General features: G+C 36.0%; 1 protein-coding gene across 2 annotated transcripts in view; it reads left to right on the forward strand.

The window, feature by feature from the left end:
- Nucleotides 1–21,597, forward strand: part of LOC132392786 (abl interactor 2) — a 168,020-nt gene that overhangs the window by 72,711 nt on the left and 73,712 nt on the right. The gene's annotated exons all lie outside the window — the stretch shown is intronic.

Consider the following 21,597-nt stretch of genomic DNA (forward strand, 5'->3'; position numbering starts at 1 on the left):
TAGATGCCAGTAACTTGGAGAAAGTCTTGGAGTCTACATTCAATAAAGATATAGGTCTATAGGAAGCACAGTTAGTAGGGTCTTTATCTTTCTTCAATATTAGAGAAATGGAAGCTCTATAAAAAGATTGTGGCAAATTCCCCAATCTAATGGCTTCCTCAAAAACCTTACCTAACCCAGGGGAAAGAATAGCGGAAAAAATTTTTAAAAATTCAACTGTATAACCATCTGGACCCGGTGCTTTCCCAGAATTCATTGAGGAAATAGCCCCTTTAATTTCTACATCCATAATAGTATCCAATATCAAAAGATCATCAAATGATAATCTTGGAAAATTTAATTTCCCAAGAAAATCAGACATGGTATTATGATCTTGAGGAAATTCAGATTGATACAGGGAGGTATAGAAGTCTTGAAATGCCTTATTTATCTCATCATGATTAACTGTCAGATTCCCATTTTGCTGACCAATCTTAGTGATTTGATGTTTAACCAAAGCATTCTTAGCTAACAGTTTGTCAGATTTATCACTATTTATATAAAAATCAGATTTAGTTTTCATTAATTGATTTTCAATCGAGGATGTAAGTAATAAACTATGTTCCATTTGAAGTTCAACCCTTTGTTTGTAAAGCAATCGAATATTTCTTATCAATCTCTTTAATTTTATCAACCAATGAAAGAGTTTCCATCTTAGTACGTTTCCTCAAACCAACAGAATAAGAAATAATCTGTCCACGTATATACGCTTTAAAAGTGTCCCAAAGTGTTCCACAGGAGATATCATCTGTAGAATTAGTTGAAAAGAAGAAGTCAATCTGCTCCATAAATTTTATAAAGTCAGAGTCTTGCAACAAGGTAGAGTCAAATCGCCATTGTCTGGCATTAGAAGCTGTATCCGTAAATTTCATAGAAAGTAATAATGGAGCATGATCAGAGATAGCTATAATATCATAGTTACAACCGATTACCAATGGAATAAAACAAGAGTCTACAAAAAAATAATCAATTCTCGAATAAGAGTGATAAACATGTGAGAAAAAAGAAAACTCTTTGTCTTTAGGATGCCGGAATCTCCAAATATCAAAAACTCCATTGTCAGTCAAAAAAGAGTTAATACAAGTGGCCGACTTATTAGGTAAAATCTGAATAGATAAAGATTTATCCATCAGAGGATTTAAACAACAATTAAAGTCACCACCCATTATTAACTTATATTCGTTTAGATTGGGTAAAGAGGTAAATAAGGACTTAAAAAAGTCAGGACAATCCACATTTGGAGCATAAACATTAACCAAAGCAACCTTTTTATTACAAAGTAAACCCATAATTAACAAAAATCTACCATTCGGATCCGAAAAAATATCATGTTGAACAAATGGAATAGAGGAGTCAATAAAAATTGAAACTCCTTTTACTTTAGCATTCGAATTTGCGTGATACTGTTGACCCCGCCAAAATCTAAAAAAACGAAATTTGTCCTCCTTCCTCACATGAGTTTCTTGTACAAAAATGATATAAGCATTAAGTCTTTGGAATACTTTGAAAATCTTCTTTTGTTTAATTGGATGATTTAAACCATTTGTATTCCAAGACACAAAATTAATGGTCTGAGCCATAATTCTAAAATCAACCCTTTGGCATAGAAAGGGTTAACCAACTTATAAACTCATGCACCCGGAAGAGGAACAAAAGTAATGAGAAGACCCGGAAGTGACGACAACACAGACATATTTGAAGTTCAATAACAGCCCAAATAAAAAAACCAACACAAACTGGTGTAAAAAAAATAGAATTAGAAAACAGACCATCCCCCCACCCCCCAAGAGAAAGAGAAAAAGCCAAAATATGACTTAAAAAGGGAAAAAGTAAGACTAATCCTACCCCCATGTCAGCTGAAGAACACTCCATATATAAAAGATATATATAAAAGAATCACCCCAACTTTAAAAATTAAAATCGCTATAATAAAAACCGTATTTCTAAGTATAGTTAGTTGTAAAAAAAATAAAAATATAATCACTAAAAAAAAATTATAAATCGGGCTCTAGCCCAGACAAAACAAAAAATATTTAAGCTATGATAAGCGATGCATTGTAGGAAAAAGACGAAAGAAAGAAAAAAAATAACGCCATCTTAAGCAAAACCAAAAATCTTTTTCAAAAAACCACCATCTTAATCAAAGAAAAATTCACCTTCAAAGAATTAAAAATATACCTTCGAAGGGACAAAGTTAATGGACAAGTATGTAGTATAATGGTTAAAGTGTATAAGGCAGAACAATTAATATGGAAAACACACTTTAACTTAAGTATAAAGTATAGGATGAATCTACACCAATAACCAGATTTTAATTCTGGTTTAAGAGATTGAGAACCATCTTACACGATCAGAATCGTTCATTTATTAGAGACCGGTGTCTGTAGCAGTAGGGAAGTTCTCCTCCAGATATTTTCTCGCTTCTGAAGTTGAAAGGAAAACCTGTCGTGGAGCATTCGACGGAGAAATTCTAAGCTTCGCAGGGTATAGGAGCGCAGGTTTCAGATTTTTCTCATAACATTCAGCCATCAACGGTTTAAAAAGAAGCCTTCTTTTTAAAAGGTCAGGGCTAAAGTCTTTGACCAGGCGGAAGCAGAATTCTTTGAATTTAATCATTCCTGCCCGACGAGCTGCTCGTATAAGTTGTTCTTTGTCATGTACATAATGGAACCGGACAATTACCTCCGAAGGTTTGTCTGTAACACTCGGTGATCGACGCCGAATTCTATGTGCCCGATCCAATAAAGGGGGGTTATTCGGGAAAATCGTCAGAAACGCTTCTTTTAAAAGTTGAGCAAAATATTTCGAAGGGTCATCTTTTTCAATGCCGTCTGGAAGACCAAGTATACGTAAGTTCTGTCTTCTGGACCGATTCTCAAAATCGTCACTCTTAGCTTTAAGGGCTTCCATCAGTTTAATGGTTGAAATTAAATCCTGTTGCAGTTTTCCAATAGTCAAATCTCGCTTCCGAGCATCTTCTTGCAAAGACGCAATAAGAGCTTGTTGCTGCTTAATTACTAAATCCGTCTTAACCATGTACTCTTGAAAAGCCTTTATATCTTCTTTAAAAAATCGTTGTAGTTCAGCAAATTTTTTATCCAAAACCTCCATAAACACTTCAAAAGTTAATTGAGTTTGTTGTGGCGGAGCCTGCTTCTTTCCGTTACCGTTCTGATTTTGTCCGGGGTCCCGTCCCTTAGACCTGAGAGACATTTCTGTTTGCATATCTTCAAAAGTTCACAACAAACTCTTGGCAAGTAAATTCAAAAAAAATTAACAAAGAAACTTTCGGTATAAGAAAAAATAAGCTGAATAAGGGTGATCAAAGGTTAAAAAAAAAGTAAAGGTTATGGAGCGAATCCAAAACAGTACTCACTCCATGAGCGTCTCCAGCTGACTCTGTTGTGGGAAAGCTGTTGGAAAAGATTCTCAGAGAATTTAGAGAATCATGGTCTGATCAGGGCCTGTCAGCTTGGCTTTGTGAAGGGCAGATCATGTCTAACAAGCCTGATAGAGTTCTTTGAGGAGGTGACCAGGCATATAGATGAGGGTAATGCAGTGGATGTTAATTACATGGATTTTAGTAAGGCATTTGACAAAGTACCACACAGTAGGCTTATTCAGAAAGTCGGAAGGCAAGGGATCCAGGGAAGTTTGGCCAGGTGGATTCAGAATTGGCTTGCCTGCAGAAGGCAGAGGGTTGTGGTGGAGGGAGTATGTTCGGATTGGAGAGTTGTGACAAGTGATGTCCCACAAGGATCGTTTTTGGGACCTCTACTTTTCGTGATTTTTATTAATGACCTAGATGTGGGGGTAGAAGGCTAGGTTGGCAAGTTTGCAGATGACACAAAGGTTGGTGGTGGTGTGGATAGTGTAGAGAATTGTCAAAACTGCAGAAAGACATTGATAGGATGCAAAACTGGGCTGAGAAGTGGCAGATGGAGTTCAACCCAGAGAAGTGTGAGGTGGTACATTTTGGAAGGACAAACTCCAAGGCAGAGTATAAAGTAAATGGCAGGATACTTGGTAGTGTGGAGGAGCAGAGGGATCTGGGGGTACATGTCCACAGATCCCTGAAAGTTGCCTCACAGGTAGATAGGGTAGTTAAGAAAGCTTATGGAGTGTTAGCTTTCATAAGTCAAGGGATAGAGTTTAAGAGTCATGGGGTAATGATGCAACTCTATAAAACTCTGGTTAGGCCACACTTGGAGTACTATGTCTAGTTCTGGTTGCCTCACTATATGAAGGATGTGGAAGCATTGGAAAGGATAAAGAGGAGATTTACCAGGATGCTGCCTGGTTTAGAGAGTATGGATTATGATCAGAGATTAAGGGAGCTAGGACTTTACTCTTTGGAGAGAAGGAGGATGAGAGGAGATATGATAGAGGTGTACAAGATATTAAGAGGAATAGATAGAGTGGACAACCAGCATCCCTTCCCCGGGGACCACTGCTCAATACAAGAGGACATGGCTTTAAGGTAAGGGGAGGAAAGTTCAAGGGGGATATTAGAGGAAGGTTTTTTACTCTGAGTGGTTTGTGCGTGGAATGCACTGCCTGAGTCAGTGGTGGAGGCAGATACGCCAGCAAAATTTAAGAGACTACTCGACAGGTATACGGAGGAATTTAAGGTGGAAGGTTATATGGGAGGCAGGTTTTAAGGGTCGGCACAACATTGTGGGCCGAATGGCCTGTACTGTGCTGTATTGTTCTTTGTTCTATCCACATGATTATTGCCTCTCATCATCTTATACACCTCTATCAGGTTACCACTCATCCTCCATCGCTCCAAGGAGAAAAGGATGAGTTCATTCAACTTATTCTCATAAGGCACGCTCCCCAATCCAGACAACATCCTTGTAAATCTCTTCTGCACCCTTTCTATGGTTTCCACATTCTTCCTGTAATGAAGTGACCAGAACTGAGTACAGTACTCCAAGTGGAGTCTGACCAGGGTCCTACATAGCTGCAACATTAACTCTCGGCTCCTAAATTCAGTTCCATGATTGATGAAGGCCGATGCACCGTATGCCTTCTTAACCACTGAGTCAACCTGCACAGCTGCTTTGTGTCCTATGGACTCAGACCCCAAGATCCCTCTGATCCTCAACACTGCCAAGAATCTTACCATTGATACTATATTATCGAGACATTAGGAATCCAGCTCTCTTGTAAAAAGTAATAAAACTAAGTTTAAGTGAAGAAGAGTTAATAAATACCTTCTAGAAACATAAGCAACTCAGGATTACTTTTGGATATGGCTCCTAAACAGAAACAGAAGAAAGCTACTACTTTGAAGACCGTGCAAGTTGGCCAGGGAAAAGGCCCAGCCATCTCGGTGAAGCCTCGTGCTCAAGTTAGATCTCCTTCCGGTGAAGTGCATGCTGCTTCCAATGGTGCAGGACAGGAAGTCGCGGCAATATCAACGGTCTCTAAGAAGAAACATCAAGAACAGTGCATGCGTGAAGAAAAGAGTATGCATAAACAGGTACAAATAAAACTACAAGTCCCAACTACAACTGGAAGTGAAATTGAGAGTGAACCAGAAGTAGAATCAGATTATCTGGGGAAAACACAGATGAAGAAATAGACGAAAAAGAAGAAGAACAGGAAGAAGAGGAGATTAAAGGAAACGTAAGAGCAGTCCTGTACATATAATGCGCGAAGTAAAAGCTATAAAAACAGATATTAGAAATATACAGATTACTCTTGCTAAAGTAGTGGAAAAACAAAAGAAGACGGACAAGAAAGTTAAAAAGATGGAAGAAAAAATGGAAGAAAACACTGAAAGAATAGATAAGATAGAAGATAATAATCTTATCTGGACAACAGAAAGAAAACGGATGTTGGAAAAAATAGATGTGCTTGAAAACTTTAGCAGACGAAATAATATTAAAATTGTTGGTCTTAAAGAAGATATAGAGGGAGAAGATCCAATAAAATTCTTCCAAGAATGGATTCCGAAAACTTTAGGAATGTAAGAGGGAGGTCAGGTAATTGAAATTGAAAGGGCCCACAGAGCTTTAAGATCAAAACCTCAACAAGACCAAAGTCCAAGATCAATTTTGATAAAATGCTTAAGATATCAAGATAAAGAAAAAATCTTGAAGGCAGCTGCTCAGGGTGCCAGAAAGAGAAATGGGCCATTGATGATAGAAGAGAAAAGAATTTTTTTTTATCCGGACATAAGTTAGGATCTTTTGAAAAGGAGGAAGGAATTTAATCCAGTGAAAAAATCCTTATGGGAAAAGGGTTATAAATTTTTATTGAGCTACCCAGCAAACTTGATCATTTTCCTCGATAGCGAAGAAAGAAGATTTTTCACTGACCATCAGAAAGCGGAGAAATTTGTACAAGAGCAACCTAATATTCGCAAGATGTAGTAAAGAATTATAGAAATGAAATGGACTAAAGATGAAGATTGAGATAAGGTTGGATTTGATGGACATTTATAAGTCGAAGAACATAAATATAATAAGTATATGATAGAAGGGGAATAAGAAAAAAGAAAATAACTGAGGAGCATTAACTGGGAGTAGAGATATTAACATTTTTTTCTCTTCACTTACATATTTTCTTTATTTTTTTCTCTGCGGGGGAGCTGGAGGAGCTGTGTTCGATGGCTGTGTGTTCCACGTGTACAATCATGGCGATTGCCATGACCCGTAAAATGGGGAGGGGTAATGTTCTGTTTCTTTTTATTCACAACATTAGTGGGAGGGTATTTTGGTTTTTTTTTCCTATATATTAGTTACCTATTTTTCTTCTTTTTTGTCTGGATGATTGGGGAGAGACACATAGCAACATGGAGAATTTTAAAGAGAATCCCCAAGGTATTATGAATGATTAATTTACTTAATTTTTTAAGCTTTAATGTCAATGGACTTAATGGACCTGTGAAAAAAAAAGTTTTAACATATATTAAGAAAATGAAAGGAGATAAAGCTTTTCTGCAGGAAACACATTTAACAGAGATAGAACATAAGAAATTAAAGAGAGATTGGGTTGGAAGTGTTATTGCAGTCCCATTGAATTCAAAATCGAGGGGAGTCGCAATTTTGATCAATAAAACCTTACCAATTAAAATACAAAATGAAGTAATTGACTCTGTGGGGAGATATGTGATTATACATTGCCAGATCTTTTCGGAATTATGGACTCTTATGAACATTTATGCGCCAAATGAAAATGATGCAAAATTCATACAAGAAGTTCTCTTGAACTTGGCTGATGCACATGATAAAATATTAATAGGTGGAGATTTTAATTTTTGTTTAGACCCAGTTTTAGATACGTCAACTAAAGTTGTTACAAAATCAAAAGTAATAAAGTTAGATTTATCATTAATGAAAGATTTAAATCTGATTGATATATGGAGAAAAATTAATCCAAGAGAAAGAGATTATTCATTTTATTCAAATAGACATAAAACTTATTCAAGGATTGATTTTTTCCTATTATCAAAAAATATTCAGGATAGAGTGAAAAGTGTGGAATTTAAAGCAAGAATATTGTCAGATCATTCCCCCTTCATAATGACAATGATAATGATGGACAAGGAGGAATCAATTTATAGATGGAGATTTAAATCAATTTTAATAAAACATCAAGATTTTTGTGACTTTATGAAAAAACAGATTCAGTTTTTTTTGGATACAAATTCACATTCAGTTGAGGATAAATTTGTATTATGGGAAGCGATGAAAGCATACTTGAGAGGTCAGATAATAAGTTATACATCTAAAATTAAGAAGGAATATACGGCAGAAATAGACCAATTAGAAAAAAAATTACAAAATTAGAAAAAGAATCCCAAAGATATATGACAGAAGAAAAACAAAGACAACTTGTTAATAAAAAATTACAATATAATACACTCCAGACATATCGAACAGAAAAGGTAATTATGAGAACTAAACAGAGATATTAGGAATTAGGTAAAAGATCACACAAAATGCTTACTTGGCAGTTGAAAACAGAACAGGCTTCTAAAACAATAAATGCAATTAGAACGAGTGCAAATAAGATTACTTATAAACCTTTAGAAATTAATGAAACTTTAAAAAAAAATTTATACTGAATTATATCAATCAGAATCACAAAATAAGATTGCTGAGATAGATAAATTTTTATCACAAATATCTCTTCCAAAATTAATTTTGGAAGAACAGAAAGGATTAGATATGCCCTTCACATTAAAAGAGATTGAAGAAGCTTTAGGATCACTTCAGAGTAATAAATCCCCAGGAGAAGACGGTCTTCCGCCTGAATTTTATTAAAAAAAATTAAAGATTAATTAATCCCTCCTTTCATGGAATTAATATATCAAGTGGAAAGAATGCATAAACTCCCACAATCTTTTTCGACAGCAATCATAACTGTATTGCCAAAAAAGAGATAGAGATCCTTTAAAACCAACATCATATAGGCCTATCTCCTTGTTGAATACAGATTATAAAATAACTGCAAAAATTTTATCTAATAGAATATCTAAATATCTACCAAAATTAATACATATGGATCAAACAGGTTTTATTAAAAACAGACAATCAATGGACAATATAACTCGGTTACTTAGCATAATTCATTTGGCACAAAAAAGAAAGGAAATGAGTGTGACAGTTGCCTTGGATGCAGAAAAAGCATTTGATAGATTTGAATGGGATTTTTTATTTAAGGTATTGGAAAAATATGAGTTAGGAAAATCTTTTATAAAATGGATTAAAACCTTAAATATTAATCCTCAAGCTAAAGTAGTTACAAATGGTCAGATTTCAACACCATTCCCCTTAACAAGGTCAACTAGACAAGGTTGCCCATTATCACCTGCCCTATTTGTATTGGCGATAGAACCTTTAGTTGAAATAATTAGAACAGATTCAGATATTATGGGTTTTAGAGTTAATCAGGAAGAACATAAGATTAATTTATTTGCTGATGATGTTCTGATTTATTTAACAAACCCATTGCAATTGTTGCAAAAACTATCTTTCAGATTGGAAGAATATGGGAAAATATCGGGGTAGAAAGTAAATTGGGATAAAAGTGAAATTTTACCCCTTACCAAAGGAGATTATAGTCAATGTCGATTAGTAACTCAATTTCGATGGCCAATAAATGGGATAAAATATTCAGGTATAAGAGTCAATAATGATGTAAAGAATTTATATAAACAAAACTATTTGCCATTATTAAAAAAAAATAAAAGGAGATCTTGATAAATGGATGATGTTACCAATAGCATTAATAGGTAGAGTTAATACTGTAAAAATTAATATATTTCCTAGATTGCAATATTTATTCCAAACTTTACCAATACAACTGCCTCAAAAGTTTTTTCAAGAATTGAATACATATGTGAGGAAGTTTCTTTGGAAAGGAAAGATGTCAAGAATATCACTGGAAAAATTGACATGTAAATTTGAATTAGATGGGTTACAACTTCCAAATTTTAAGAATTATTATAAAGCAAATCAATTTAGATTTATTGCATCTTTTTTTGATTAAGAAAAACCAGCGTGGATTAGAATAGAACTAGATAAGATAGGAGAAAATATACCAGAAGATTTTATATATAAATGGGAATCCAAATGGATACGGGAAAAGAAAGAATCTCTTATATTAAGACATTTGATTGATTTATGGAATACGGTAAATATGGACGATGAGTTAAAGAAATCTTTATTAGCAAGAAGAACCTTAATTCGAGATAGGCTTATTCCTTTTACAATGGATAATAAACTTTTACATAACTGGTTTCAAAAGGGGATTAAATATATAGGTGACTGTTTTGAAGGAGGTGTATTGATGTTGTTTGATCAATTAAAAAATAAATATAAAATATCAAATAACACCCTTTTCTGTTATTTTCAATTAAAGGCCTATTTATGAGATAAACTGGGTCAAACAATGTTAATGCCAAAACCTAATGAAATAGAAATATTAATTCAAAAAGGAAAAATTAAAAAATTTACATCTTGTATGTATAATTTGATTCAAAAATAGGCAATTAAACCAGGAATTCATAAATCAAGACAAAAATGGGAATCTGATTTGAATATTAAAATTGATGGAAAAAATTGGTCAAGATTATGTTTTGATAGTATGATAAATACAATAAATGTCCGACTTAGATTAGTACAGTATAATTTTTTACATCAATTATATATAACACCACAGAAAATAGATTAAATTCAAATCTATCTGACCAATGTTTTCGATGTAATCAAGAAATGGGTACTTTTTTACTTTCTGCTTGGTCTTGTTTTAAAATTCAACCATTTTGGATAAATTTAAGACTTCTATTGGAACAAATTACTGGAGTATAACTCCCACATAGCCCAATATTATTTTTACTAGGTGACATTGAAGGGACAATACAGAAACTTAAATTGAGTAAGTATCAAAAAAAATTTATAAAAATTGCATTGGCAGTAGCCAAAAAAGTTATTGCAGTTACTTGGAAATCAGACTTATATTTAACTATGGATCATTGGAATAATGAAATATATAGCTGCACTCCACTTGAAAAAATTACTTATAATCTAAGAAATTAACATGATATATTTTTGAAAATTTGGCACCCATATCTACAAAAGATAGGATTAAATATACAGGTCCTTTGAAGATAAAATTACAAAGTAATGGGGAAAATAAAAACTAAAATTACTTTGAACTCCATGGAGCATGTGGGGATCCTCAGATATTCAGGCAATCTTTCTTTCTTTCTTTCCTTTATCTTTTTTCCCCTTTTTTAAGATGGGGGTTAAGGGGGGGAGGGTCAATATTAATTTTTTTTACTATTCTAATATTCCATTCATTCTGTGTAATTCTCTTAAAAATGTAATAAATAGATAGCTAGATAGATAAATAAAAATAAATTTTAAAAAACCTACCAAAATGATCTACCTGACACTTATCTGGGTTGAACTCCATCTGCCACTTCTCAGCCCAGTTTTGCATCCTATCCATGTCCCACTGTAACCTCCAGACTATCCACAACACCCCCAACCTTTGTGTCATCAGCAAATTTACTAACCTGTCCTTCCACTTCCTTATCCAGGTAATTTATAAAAATCATAAAGAGAAGGGGTCCCAGAACAGACCCCTGGGGCACACCACTGGTGACCGATCTCCATGCAGAATATGACCTGTCTACAACTACTCTTTGCCCTCTGTGGGCAAGCCAGTTCTGAATCCACAAAGCAATGTCCCCTTGGATCCCATGCATCCTTATTTTCTCAATAAGCCTTGCATGGGGTACCTTATCAAATGCCTTGCTGAAATCCATATACACTACATCTACTGTTCTACCTTCATCAATATGTTAAGTCACATCCTCAAAAAAAATTTTAGGTGGGTAATCATATTATGCCTCTCTAAATGTTCATCAATCCTGCCTCTCAGGATCCTTTCCATCAACTTACCAACCACTGAAGTAAGACTCACTGGTCAGTAATTTCCTGAGCTATCTCTCCTCCCTCTCTTTGATGGGAACAACATCCGCAACCCTCCAATCCTCCGGAACCTCTCCCAACCCCATTGATGATGCAAAGATAATTGCCAGAGGCTCAGCACTCTCCTCCCTTGCCTCCCACAGTAGCCTGGGGTACATCTCGTTTGGTTCCAGTGTATCAAAATGCTGGATTTGATATTTATGCAAACCGATTTAGTCAATGGTGATGGCTTTAAACTCATTGAGTGATCAATAGAAAAGTTAATGTCTGTGCTTTTAGTGATGCTTCATTGGAATTCCTTTTCAGATGTAGTGAGCAAACATTTTACAAATAGTGGAGCTCAGTAGCCACCTGGGTTAGAGAAGGAACTGGCAGTTATCGCTCCAAGTTATTCCTCATTAATCCCTGCTGAATGTGCCCAGTCCGAGAATCTGACAGTGACAGCCCATGGTTTGCACTTGTTATTTCAACTTAAGTGAAACCATTTTTGGTGAGATCCCAGAAATATTTATGAATCAATTTTCAGTTCATATTTCCAGATCAAAGTGAGTCCACTCAGTGTTTCTCAGCACACACCACATCTTTGTTCATCAAAATATCCATCAGTAGATCTCACTGTGGCATTGACTTGGAGAGTCCATATGAAGCTGTGCAAGATTTTCTTCCCTAGAATTATTTGACTGAGATGTTCTATTGATAGGTCATCTGATGGTTAAGAACTATCACTGTTTAATTAATATTCTAGATATCTGTAAGTTTTTAATCAGGCAGAGTTCACATAAGTAATCTTTTTTTAAGGAAATAGTACCCCTCTCAGCATATGGTTTGTCACCAGTTTTGTATAATGATGTACTCTGACTAGAAGCATATGTGAATTGTTTGAAATTGGTATGCTTTAATGGCATGCATAATTCTTAAATGTCTGCTTACTATTTTTTTCTGAACAGATTATGCCTTCTTTTGCGTTTTTCTTAATGAGTGCCAAAGTTTAACTCATCTCATTTCCATCTTCTGGAATTCTACGTCCAAAATTCCTCTAATGTTTTGAAACTTCTGCACTTCAAAAACCTGTTACTTTATCAAGCATACTTTAGGTTACCATAAAAACATTTTCACAAGTCTTTTTGTCACATTTAAATCACTTGGGACCTTCTCAATTATAGATTTTTTTTAATTACTCAAAGAAAAAGCTTACAGTGAGAAATCTTTTAAGTCAGCTAAATATCTCAGGTGGTTTCAAACAAAACTAATTCAACCTTTGGGACACTACAGTTTGCATTTGCTTTTTTTGACAGATTTAGTGAGTGTATTTCAGATGTTTTAATATTTCAAGTTTCATCTCTTGGGGAGGGAAAATTTCCTTGATTTAGTACAACTTTACATGTATCATGCATAATGTTTTGCATTGAATTACGAGTGCAGAAATGATCTTTGCCTGTGTTCATTTTTTAATTACCTGCAGATGCTGAAAATGTAAAATAAAAACAGAAAATGTTGAAAATGCTCAGATGAAGCAAAATCTCTTCTTTCAGATGCAACCTGACCTGCTGAGTAGTAACAATATTTTCTCTTTTTATTTGTGTGTTTATAGTTTTGAGAAACCTCTTACTCCAGTTCTTTCTCACATCCTGCTCCATAACACTTTTTCCTGCTCTGTTGTATGCCCTTGCTTTTAACAAAAGCAAGAAAGATCTACCACCTGCAACCTCACTGTTGCTTTGTGCTCTGTGAAGTTTGTCATTACAAAAACCAACTGACATTTGCAGAAATCTCTGCAATGTAGTTGCTGCAGGCATGTGGGGAAAAAAATGCAAATTGTTTGTGTGCAGCAAGATTTCACTAACATCAATGGGATAATGAACAGTTAATTTGATTTTTTTTACCAGTATTGATTGAAGTATAAATATTGGGCAGGGCAGCTACAACTCTATTGTTGCAATTCTATGGAATCTTCAATACTTAATGTGATTCGGTAAAGCAATTCCCAGAAAATGCCACTTGTGACAGTGCTGGACTCATTCGTTACTGTACCAAAAGGTCATCTTGATTGTGGACTCAATTCTCAGCTTAAACACCACCTTTTAACCATTGATCTGTTCTTGAAATTGTCTTGAAAAAATGAAATACAAGCTCTTTGGAAATAATAGAGACATCTGCGTTTATTAATTTGGAACCTGGTGTTTCTAGTTGTCATCAGTGTGGTTTGAATGTCTTCCAATGTCTTTCTCATTGAAATTTAATTTCTATAATTTGACAGCAACATCTCTAGCTTTCCGTGCCATAAATATTGCCTTTTCTGAGTTAGACAAATCAAAGTTAATGTTTGTCACAACATTGCCTTCTATAAAGAGCTTGGAAAGAGGAAAATAATGGCTCTGTGCCCATATACTAGAATACACATGCACTTAAAAGTAAGTCTGAAATAAATAGGAGCCTACATGGGGAGAAAAACAGACCTTTGTCTCCATGTGCTGTGATTTCTTGTAAATAAATGGAATTCGTTTCTCAGTAAATTTGGTTAATCTTGCGACCTTGGTTAAGTTCCGTGTTACCCCGTGGCATCTCTTTTACACTCAGTTTCATTGCATTTATGACAGAATTAGAAATAATTTTCTCATCTGATCTTACTTTTCCTTTGAAGAAATCAAGTGCTATTTGAAAATCAAAAACCTTTGTTGAAAATACAATCAGTAAATGCTGGAAGCACACAGAAGGCTGGCAACGTCTATGGAATGTTGATGTTTAGGGTTGAAGCTCCTCTGTTCGGATCGGGAAAGTAAGAAAATATGTTCAAGCATAGAACATAGCACCAGGCCAGGCCCCTCAGCCCATGGTGGCTGTTCCGACTGTGACACCAATCCAAACTAATGCCATCTACCTACACATCATCCTTATCCCTCGATTCCCTGCCTGTTTCTGTTCCAGTCTGAATGCCTTCTAAACAATGCTATTGTATCTGCTTCCAACACCTCCCCTGACACATTCCAGGCACCTAACACTTTTTTTTAAAAAAAACAGCTTCCTTGGAAATCTTTAAAAATTGCTCTCCCACCTTAAAGCTTTGTCCAATTGCACTAGAACACACACAGTACTCCATATCATAATGATTATCTTTTTTGCCTTATGAGTAGCGAATCGAGTTTTACAAGCAAAGAGCAGTAAGATGTTTTCACACAAGACATCTCTTGCCAGCTTGGTGCCAGCTAGACAGTTGTGAGAACATGTTACATTGGATAATACGTTTTGAAATCCTTGCACGCCTGCTGTACACAATAGTTATTGGGTAGTAAACAGTTATAGTACTATTTAGAAATGCTATTTTTTCAAATGTTTTTTTAGAAGATTAATTTTTTTTATCATTTTTGAAGTTTTTCTAAAATGCTTTATTTATTTCAGTCCATCTCTGTTATGCTTTTATTAATAGTAAAACAATGAATATGCTTCAATAAGCAACATGACCTATCCTGAAAAAGGATCTAGTGCTTTTCTGATGTATTTGATAATTAAGTTCGTCTCTGGCTTCCAGCTGGATACAGATAATCGATTAAAACCGATGTTTTGATCACAAACTCTGCTATCTTCTTCAGGGATGATCATGATGGAAGCCTGAGAAGTGTTTATTCAGGACTTATCCTTTTTAATTAATACCTCCATAATTATACCTCCATTATTGTTAATAATTCATTAATGAATGATCTCTGCTCAGGATTGCCATGGCACACAGAACAATTTTTTTTAGTAGATCAAGGCCAATTTGGGCACACATTCTCAAAAAAACGTTCACCACTCCTACTCTAGAGCCTCAGCTGTTGCTAATTAACATCATGCTGATTTGTTGCATCAGCACATTTTTGTGCTTGTATCCATTGATCTTTTCTGTCCCTCATTGCCTATTTTTCCAGTTAAAAGTACATTTATCATTTACACGTGCACAACCTATTTTTTTTATGGTCCTGTATCAGTTGCCTTCTGACCTTAAGACAATTTATCTTATTTATCACATGAACAGTGAAAGCAGAGAATTCTGTTAGTGTTTGCAGAAACCATTAAAGAGAGTAAGAAAAGAGCTCTTTAAAATCTTAATCATGCCACATATATTCTGATGATTAGTAAAAATCATGTCTCTAACAATAAAGTCAAATCTTTGCCATGAGCTCAGAAAGAAGATGCAGTTATAAACTGTTGAACCAAAAATGGGGTTAAATAGTAATTAAAAACAAAAACAACTGCTGTTGCAGGAATTCTGAAATTTAAAAAAACCAAAATGCTTGCAAGGCATTGATAAGGTAAATGCACCATGAGAAGTATGGACAAAGTGGAGAGTAAGAAGCTTTCTCCCATAATGGGAACTTCTAAGACCAGATATCATAAGTTTAATGTAGAGTTAGAGAATTAGATGGGATCTGAGTCAAAGATAAAAGTTACTAAGAGGGTGGCTGCCATCTGGGACTCAGCTTGAGAAGGTGGTAGAGACATCCTCAACATTTAATGGTCTAGACAAACACTTGAATTGCCAATGCACAGAAGCTATAGCGATCAAATCCCAATAAAACGGATTCATCAGTGTGAGGACTTAAAGGAACAGCATTAATAAAATCTCGTGAAATATTAACTGTTTCTCTCTGCTTGACTTGTTATGTCCTTCCCATAATTTCTGATTAAGGATTAACAGCAGCTGGTTAAAAGTGCAGTTTTTGTCAATATGGTATTAATGAAGGTTGTAAGAGGGAAAAGAAGTAAGATTTAATGAAATACACACTTTGAGAAATCTCATACAGAAGAGAGGCTCCTCTGGAACATGATGGAGAAAAATTTAAAAAGTATGTCCTGAGAATAGCTATGAAAAATCAAAATCAGTTTTCATTTGGGACATCTGGGTTGGGAAGGAATGATGGTTTCCATTACAAAAATGTTAAAATTCACTAAAACATTAATGAATGTAAGAAGCACAAGCTACGCATTCAGACCCTTGTCTTGACGATTAGATCATGATTCACAATGTACTGATTCCAATAATCTGGTCTTTCTGAATGTTTCCGTTCACTGCTTGTGGCTTTCCAACCTGTGAACACGAGCATACTATTGGATCACTCCAAACTGAAAAGTAAATTAGCCCTCAAAGTTGTTTAGTGTGGAGTGGCTATAATTTAGCCCTTTGATGTTTAGCTAAAAGGGAGGCGTAATTGTGCTGTTTCAAAAGCAGCTTCACAAAATAATTTTATGTTGTCATGCTTGGAACGTGGGTCTTTGTTCCAAGTTCTGAAAGCATCTGCATTTTTGTTTATTCTTCTAGAAATGTTTCAGTCCATTCTCCGATGTTCCTGCTTTGTCAATTGGTCCATGCTCACCTTCCCTTTCTCTCTTCACCCGTGCTCGCCCTCCCTTCCCCTCTGCACCCGTGCTCCCCCACCCTCCCTTCCCCTCCGGACCCGTGCTCCCCCACCCTCCCTTCCCCTCCAGACCCGTGCTCCCCCACCCTCCCCTCCGTTCTTGTCCGCACTCGTCCACCCTCCCTTCCCTTCTGGGCCCGCGATCCTCCACCCTCCCCCCTGTCCCTGACCCGTGCTCGCTCACCCTCCCCTCTGCCCCTGGCCCGTGCTTGCTCACCCTCTCCTCCGCCCCTGGCCCCCACTCAACCTTTCCACATCCAGTCTGCATCAAATTCATATCTTCCCATTCACAATCACTGCTCTCTCAATTGAGAGTCACAGGAAGATAAGAGCAAGAGCAGGTTATCAGGCCCTTCAATTCTTCCTTGCTTCCTCATTCTTTGAATTGAGAGTGCTCTATTTTCAGTCACTAGTCAAAGATGAGCATGTTGCCAATGGAAATGAAAGGTATCTGTATTTAGAAAAAGTGTGCTGGTGAGCATCGATCAAGTTCTGCACTAAGAGGGGAATATGTCATGTTACGGTTAGCTGCACAGCAGAGAAACAGGACTCCATTTGTAGTTGAATCCCCTTGATATGAATTATCTTGAGCTTTGTCATCGAATTCCCATGGATATATCCTTGTTTTCTGTTCTCCACAACATATAGTTAGTGCTCTCTTAAAGACATGTTTGTTATTTGGTATAGCTGCTTGTGAAAACATTTTCCATATTAGATGTTTTGGTTATGAAATTTATCCTGAATTTTCAGTTGAATTTGAGTTACAGTTGTTTTCTTATTTTCCTAATGGAAACTTTTCTCCATATGTGCAGTAGTGAAAGCCATTTGTTACCTTAAAAGCTTCTAAAAGGTCATACAAGCCTCAGTCTTTTTGAGGGCAAGGTTTCCAGTCAGTTTAGTTGCTTATTATAACAATATCATATTGTCACATGTAATCTCTCTAAGGTATTTACTATAATAATAATAATAATAATAATAATAATAACTTGTTGATATCTTTACAGTTTTTTGATTCTATATCTCTAAAAGTAAACATGCTTGGTTTGCTTTATTTTTGAGACAGTAATTTGCAATATTCCTTACAGTAACTTGTTAATCAGTAAAATAAAGAATTGTATTCCATTTAGGCTCTTGCTTTCCAAGCAGTATGTGGGCTGGTTCTCAAGAGGTGTACCTCACTTCCAGATATTCAGAAATTAATTTGTAAATTAAATGCCAACTGAAGTTTATTAACAATTAATTCTAATAGACATCTTTTCTATCTAAGCTATTGCTACTAAAGCAGTTAGTTCAAGATAAAATGAAAACAAAGGTGTAATTAAAATATATTTCTGATTTTGTCATCCAATCAAAATAACTTAAGGATTCACCATTAGGTTAGTTAGTGTGATTTGATGACAGGAAATCACAAGAACCTAGTCTACTTTAGTTTGTGTGCACCTAGGAGGCCTTGAAATATATTACATAGTGACTTGATATAATATGTTATAAGGGCTCTAAGGTGCACACAAAACCACATTTTCTTCTACTTATACAAAGTATATCTAAGTGGATACAGATATCAGGCCCAAGGACAAGCAGACTAGGTCCACGTGTCTCTTTCCTGTCAGCACTCTCCAGGGTCATCAGGTAATTGAGCGAATGCACCATCTGGACCACAGGTAAACAAAGATTTTTATCTTCTCTGCAGAGCAAAAACATAGTAGAAACCTGTGGGTGCACCAAGAATTTGTCTTCTAATATATTCCAACCTAAGTCTCCAGTATTGCTTAAGCAGATTCACAAATTTATGCCACTTCTTTGGGAACGTTCTCCTCCATCTATATTGGCAGTATTGGCTAAGATGACTGGTATTGCAATAAGGACCAGCTTCTTATCACTTAAAAAACTCAACGAATTCTGCAACACACAAAATCCTGGAGGAGTTCAGACAGCAACTATGGAAGAAAATAAACAGTCGATGTTTCAGGCAGAGACACCAGTTCTTTTGAGTTATTTCATCGACCCTCTCACTGAAGAAAACTTTCTAGTTTGTTAAATAAAATCTCCCCAAAAATTCCTTCAGGCTCTAATGTAATAACCTATATCTTTCCTAGTGGCAATTAATTTTGTCCTAGATTATGTCTTTAATTTTCTTTTCATGATCTTGTCAGATGGAGAGAGAATCACCTTGGGCCAGTTCTGCTTCCTGAATTGTCACCTATGCTTTCAAATTGACCATCCTTAAAAAGTACGGATGTATAGTAGAAAGCTGAGTTTGTTACTTTGTGGAATCTTGCCAAACCTGTTGATTCAGGAGTGCCTGGCAAAGGCAGCTAGTCCATATTCTAGCAAATATACTAACAGAGTATCTTAAGGCTAGGAGTTCCAGAACCAAGGCTGCAGATGAAGGATTGTCAACATTCTTCAAAGAGATGATGTGATGTACATCAAAGAGAAGAAGCTGCAAATGGTGGTTCTCCAGTGTGTTTGTTGCCCTTGTCAGGTCGAGACTGCAGATTTGAGAGTAGCCTTTGGTTAATAACTGCAATGGATTTTGCAGACCTCATGCAGTAAACCCTCTGTGTGCTGGTGGCAGAGGGAATGGATAATGCACCACGAGATAACTCAACTCTTACAAATAATGAGAACTGCAAAAAGGTCGTAAGCTGACTGTAAATCCACCTCTTTTGCTATACAATGAATCTGATTTCTACTCCTTTAAAATCCATTACAACTAATCTCATTTTATTGCAAATGCCTTGAATGGTTCCATCCAATTGAAATTGTTGATTAACAGAGACAGTACTACCCTGGAGATCAAAAATTTCCAATTGCTAATCTGCCATCAAGTTCGTATACACACTCACCAAACTTGTCAGAAACAGTGTAAGTAATTCTGGATTCAAGGAAAACCAGATAGGTCTTTCTGGACAATATGCCATGAGTTTAAAAAGTGCTGACAGATGCAGTTTATGATAGCACTAATTGTTTATAATAGTAAAGTGATGCCAAGGTAACTTACTGGCTGGGTTTAGATCTGAAAGGATAATGAAGTTGTGCAAGGACAAAAATCAACAGAAGTGTTTAGAGATAAAGGTGGAGACACTGCAGCGTCTTCCATCGATGGTAAGCTGCACTGGAATGATATTCAGTAGCACTGAATCATGCTGGCTAAGTTTGAAGATGAACGTAGGTCAGGGGTGGGCAAACTTTTTGACTTGAGGGCCAAAAAGGGTTCTAAAATTTAACAGGGGGGCCGGACCAGGAGCAGATGGACGGAGTGTTTTGGTAATACACCTCATAAGAGAAAATAAAATATCATGGGATATGTAGAAAACATGTGCTTTAATTTCAATTGAAAATGAACAAATGCATTACAACAAAATATCTGTCTTTGAAGTCCCATGGTATTTAGCTATTTATTGAAATGTCTTTTAAAACACTGAAAATTAAATGAATAAAATACAGCTTTTTTTTAAAAGTAACAGTTATTATTTTAAAGCACTGAAAATTCTGTTATCCTTCAAGATATTATCATCATCACTCTCCTCCTGACTGTCTTTATTTCAAAAGCGGTAGGAGATGCAGGTCTACTTGTCCTGCTCCTTCTTATTCAATTGTCCCCTGTGCCAAAACTCAACAACGACCCGCACAATGACAGAACAGTGAGAGCTCGCCAATATGCGGAGCTCTGTGCTCACAAATCCCCGCAGGCTATCTCCCTTAGCCGGAACGCTGGCTAATTGTGAGCCGGTTCGGATGTGCCAGGAAATGGGTCGCCACAAGGTCACAAAGTAAAGCGCAAATGTGGAGTAATACGCTGCACCTCAACAAAGGTCAATGTATATAGAGTGCGTCATCTATTGGGAAAATGCCAGAATTGCGGGGAAAAAACGTTAACAAGGTTATTAATATAATTTCATCAAGTTCTGCGGGCCGGATTAAAAAGCTTAACGGGCCGCATATGGCCCGCGGGCCATAGTTTGCCCATGCCTGACGTAGGTTCACTGGAAAGTCCAAAGATGAAGAATGTATGTACAAACATAGGCAGACGATCAATAGAGGAGAAGAATGGGGTCATTCAGAGGTGAAGGTTGATTGGAGACTGGTTTAATACAGGACTGAGGATAGGTATCATTGAACATCTGAACATTGTGGATTCACTGAAGACAAACAAATGAAGGTTATGAATGATCCTAGTTTTAAGAAAGTGCCTTTGATTATGGTGTGGTGCTGCTTTTTTGCATTATCCAATTAACTGAAGTTACTGGATTAACAGCAACTTTTTTGCCTGTTACAAGTACACCTAATAAAGCCCCTTCCTCAATATTGAAATTAAGTAACCAGCATTTCTCATTTTCCCTGAAAGTGTTTTAACACCTAGAGCACAGTTTGAATTATTATCAGGCTTCATCCAACTCCACAGTATCACAGTAGAGACCAGTTTCAGATGTGAATCTTAAGACAATGAAATAGTTACAGATATCTTTCATTAACTTAATTTTGAACTTTAGAGAGTGGTCAGGATCAAAGCACAGGCCAAGCTTTTATCATTTCAAACAATTGTTGCACAGTATCTGGTATCAGCTAACACAGTAAAGTCCAGTGAATCAGCCACCTTCCAAGCCACGAAGTTCAAATGCTTAATTGATTAAGTCAAAGAGTAATGCACACACACTTCCATCTGAGCAGCCGTATAGTCACAAAACTACCTCTACACTCAACCAACA

Source organism: Hypanus sabinus, chromosome 4, assembly GCF_030144855.1.
Source record: "Hypanus sabinus isolate sHypSab1 chromosome 4, sHypSab1.hap1, whole genome shotgun sequence".
In the NCBI taxonomy this organism is placed as follows: Eukaryota; Metazoa; Chordata; class Chondrichthyes; order Myliobatiformes; family Dasyatidae; genus Hypanus; species Hypanus sabinus.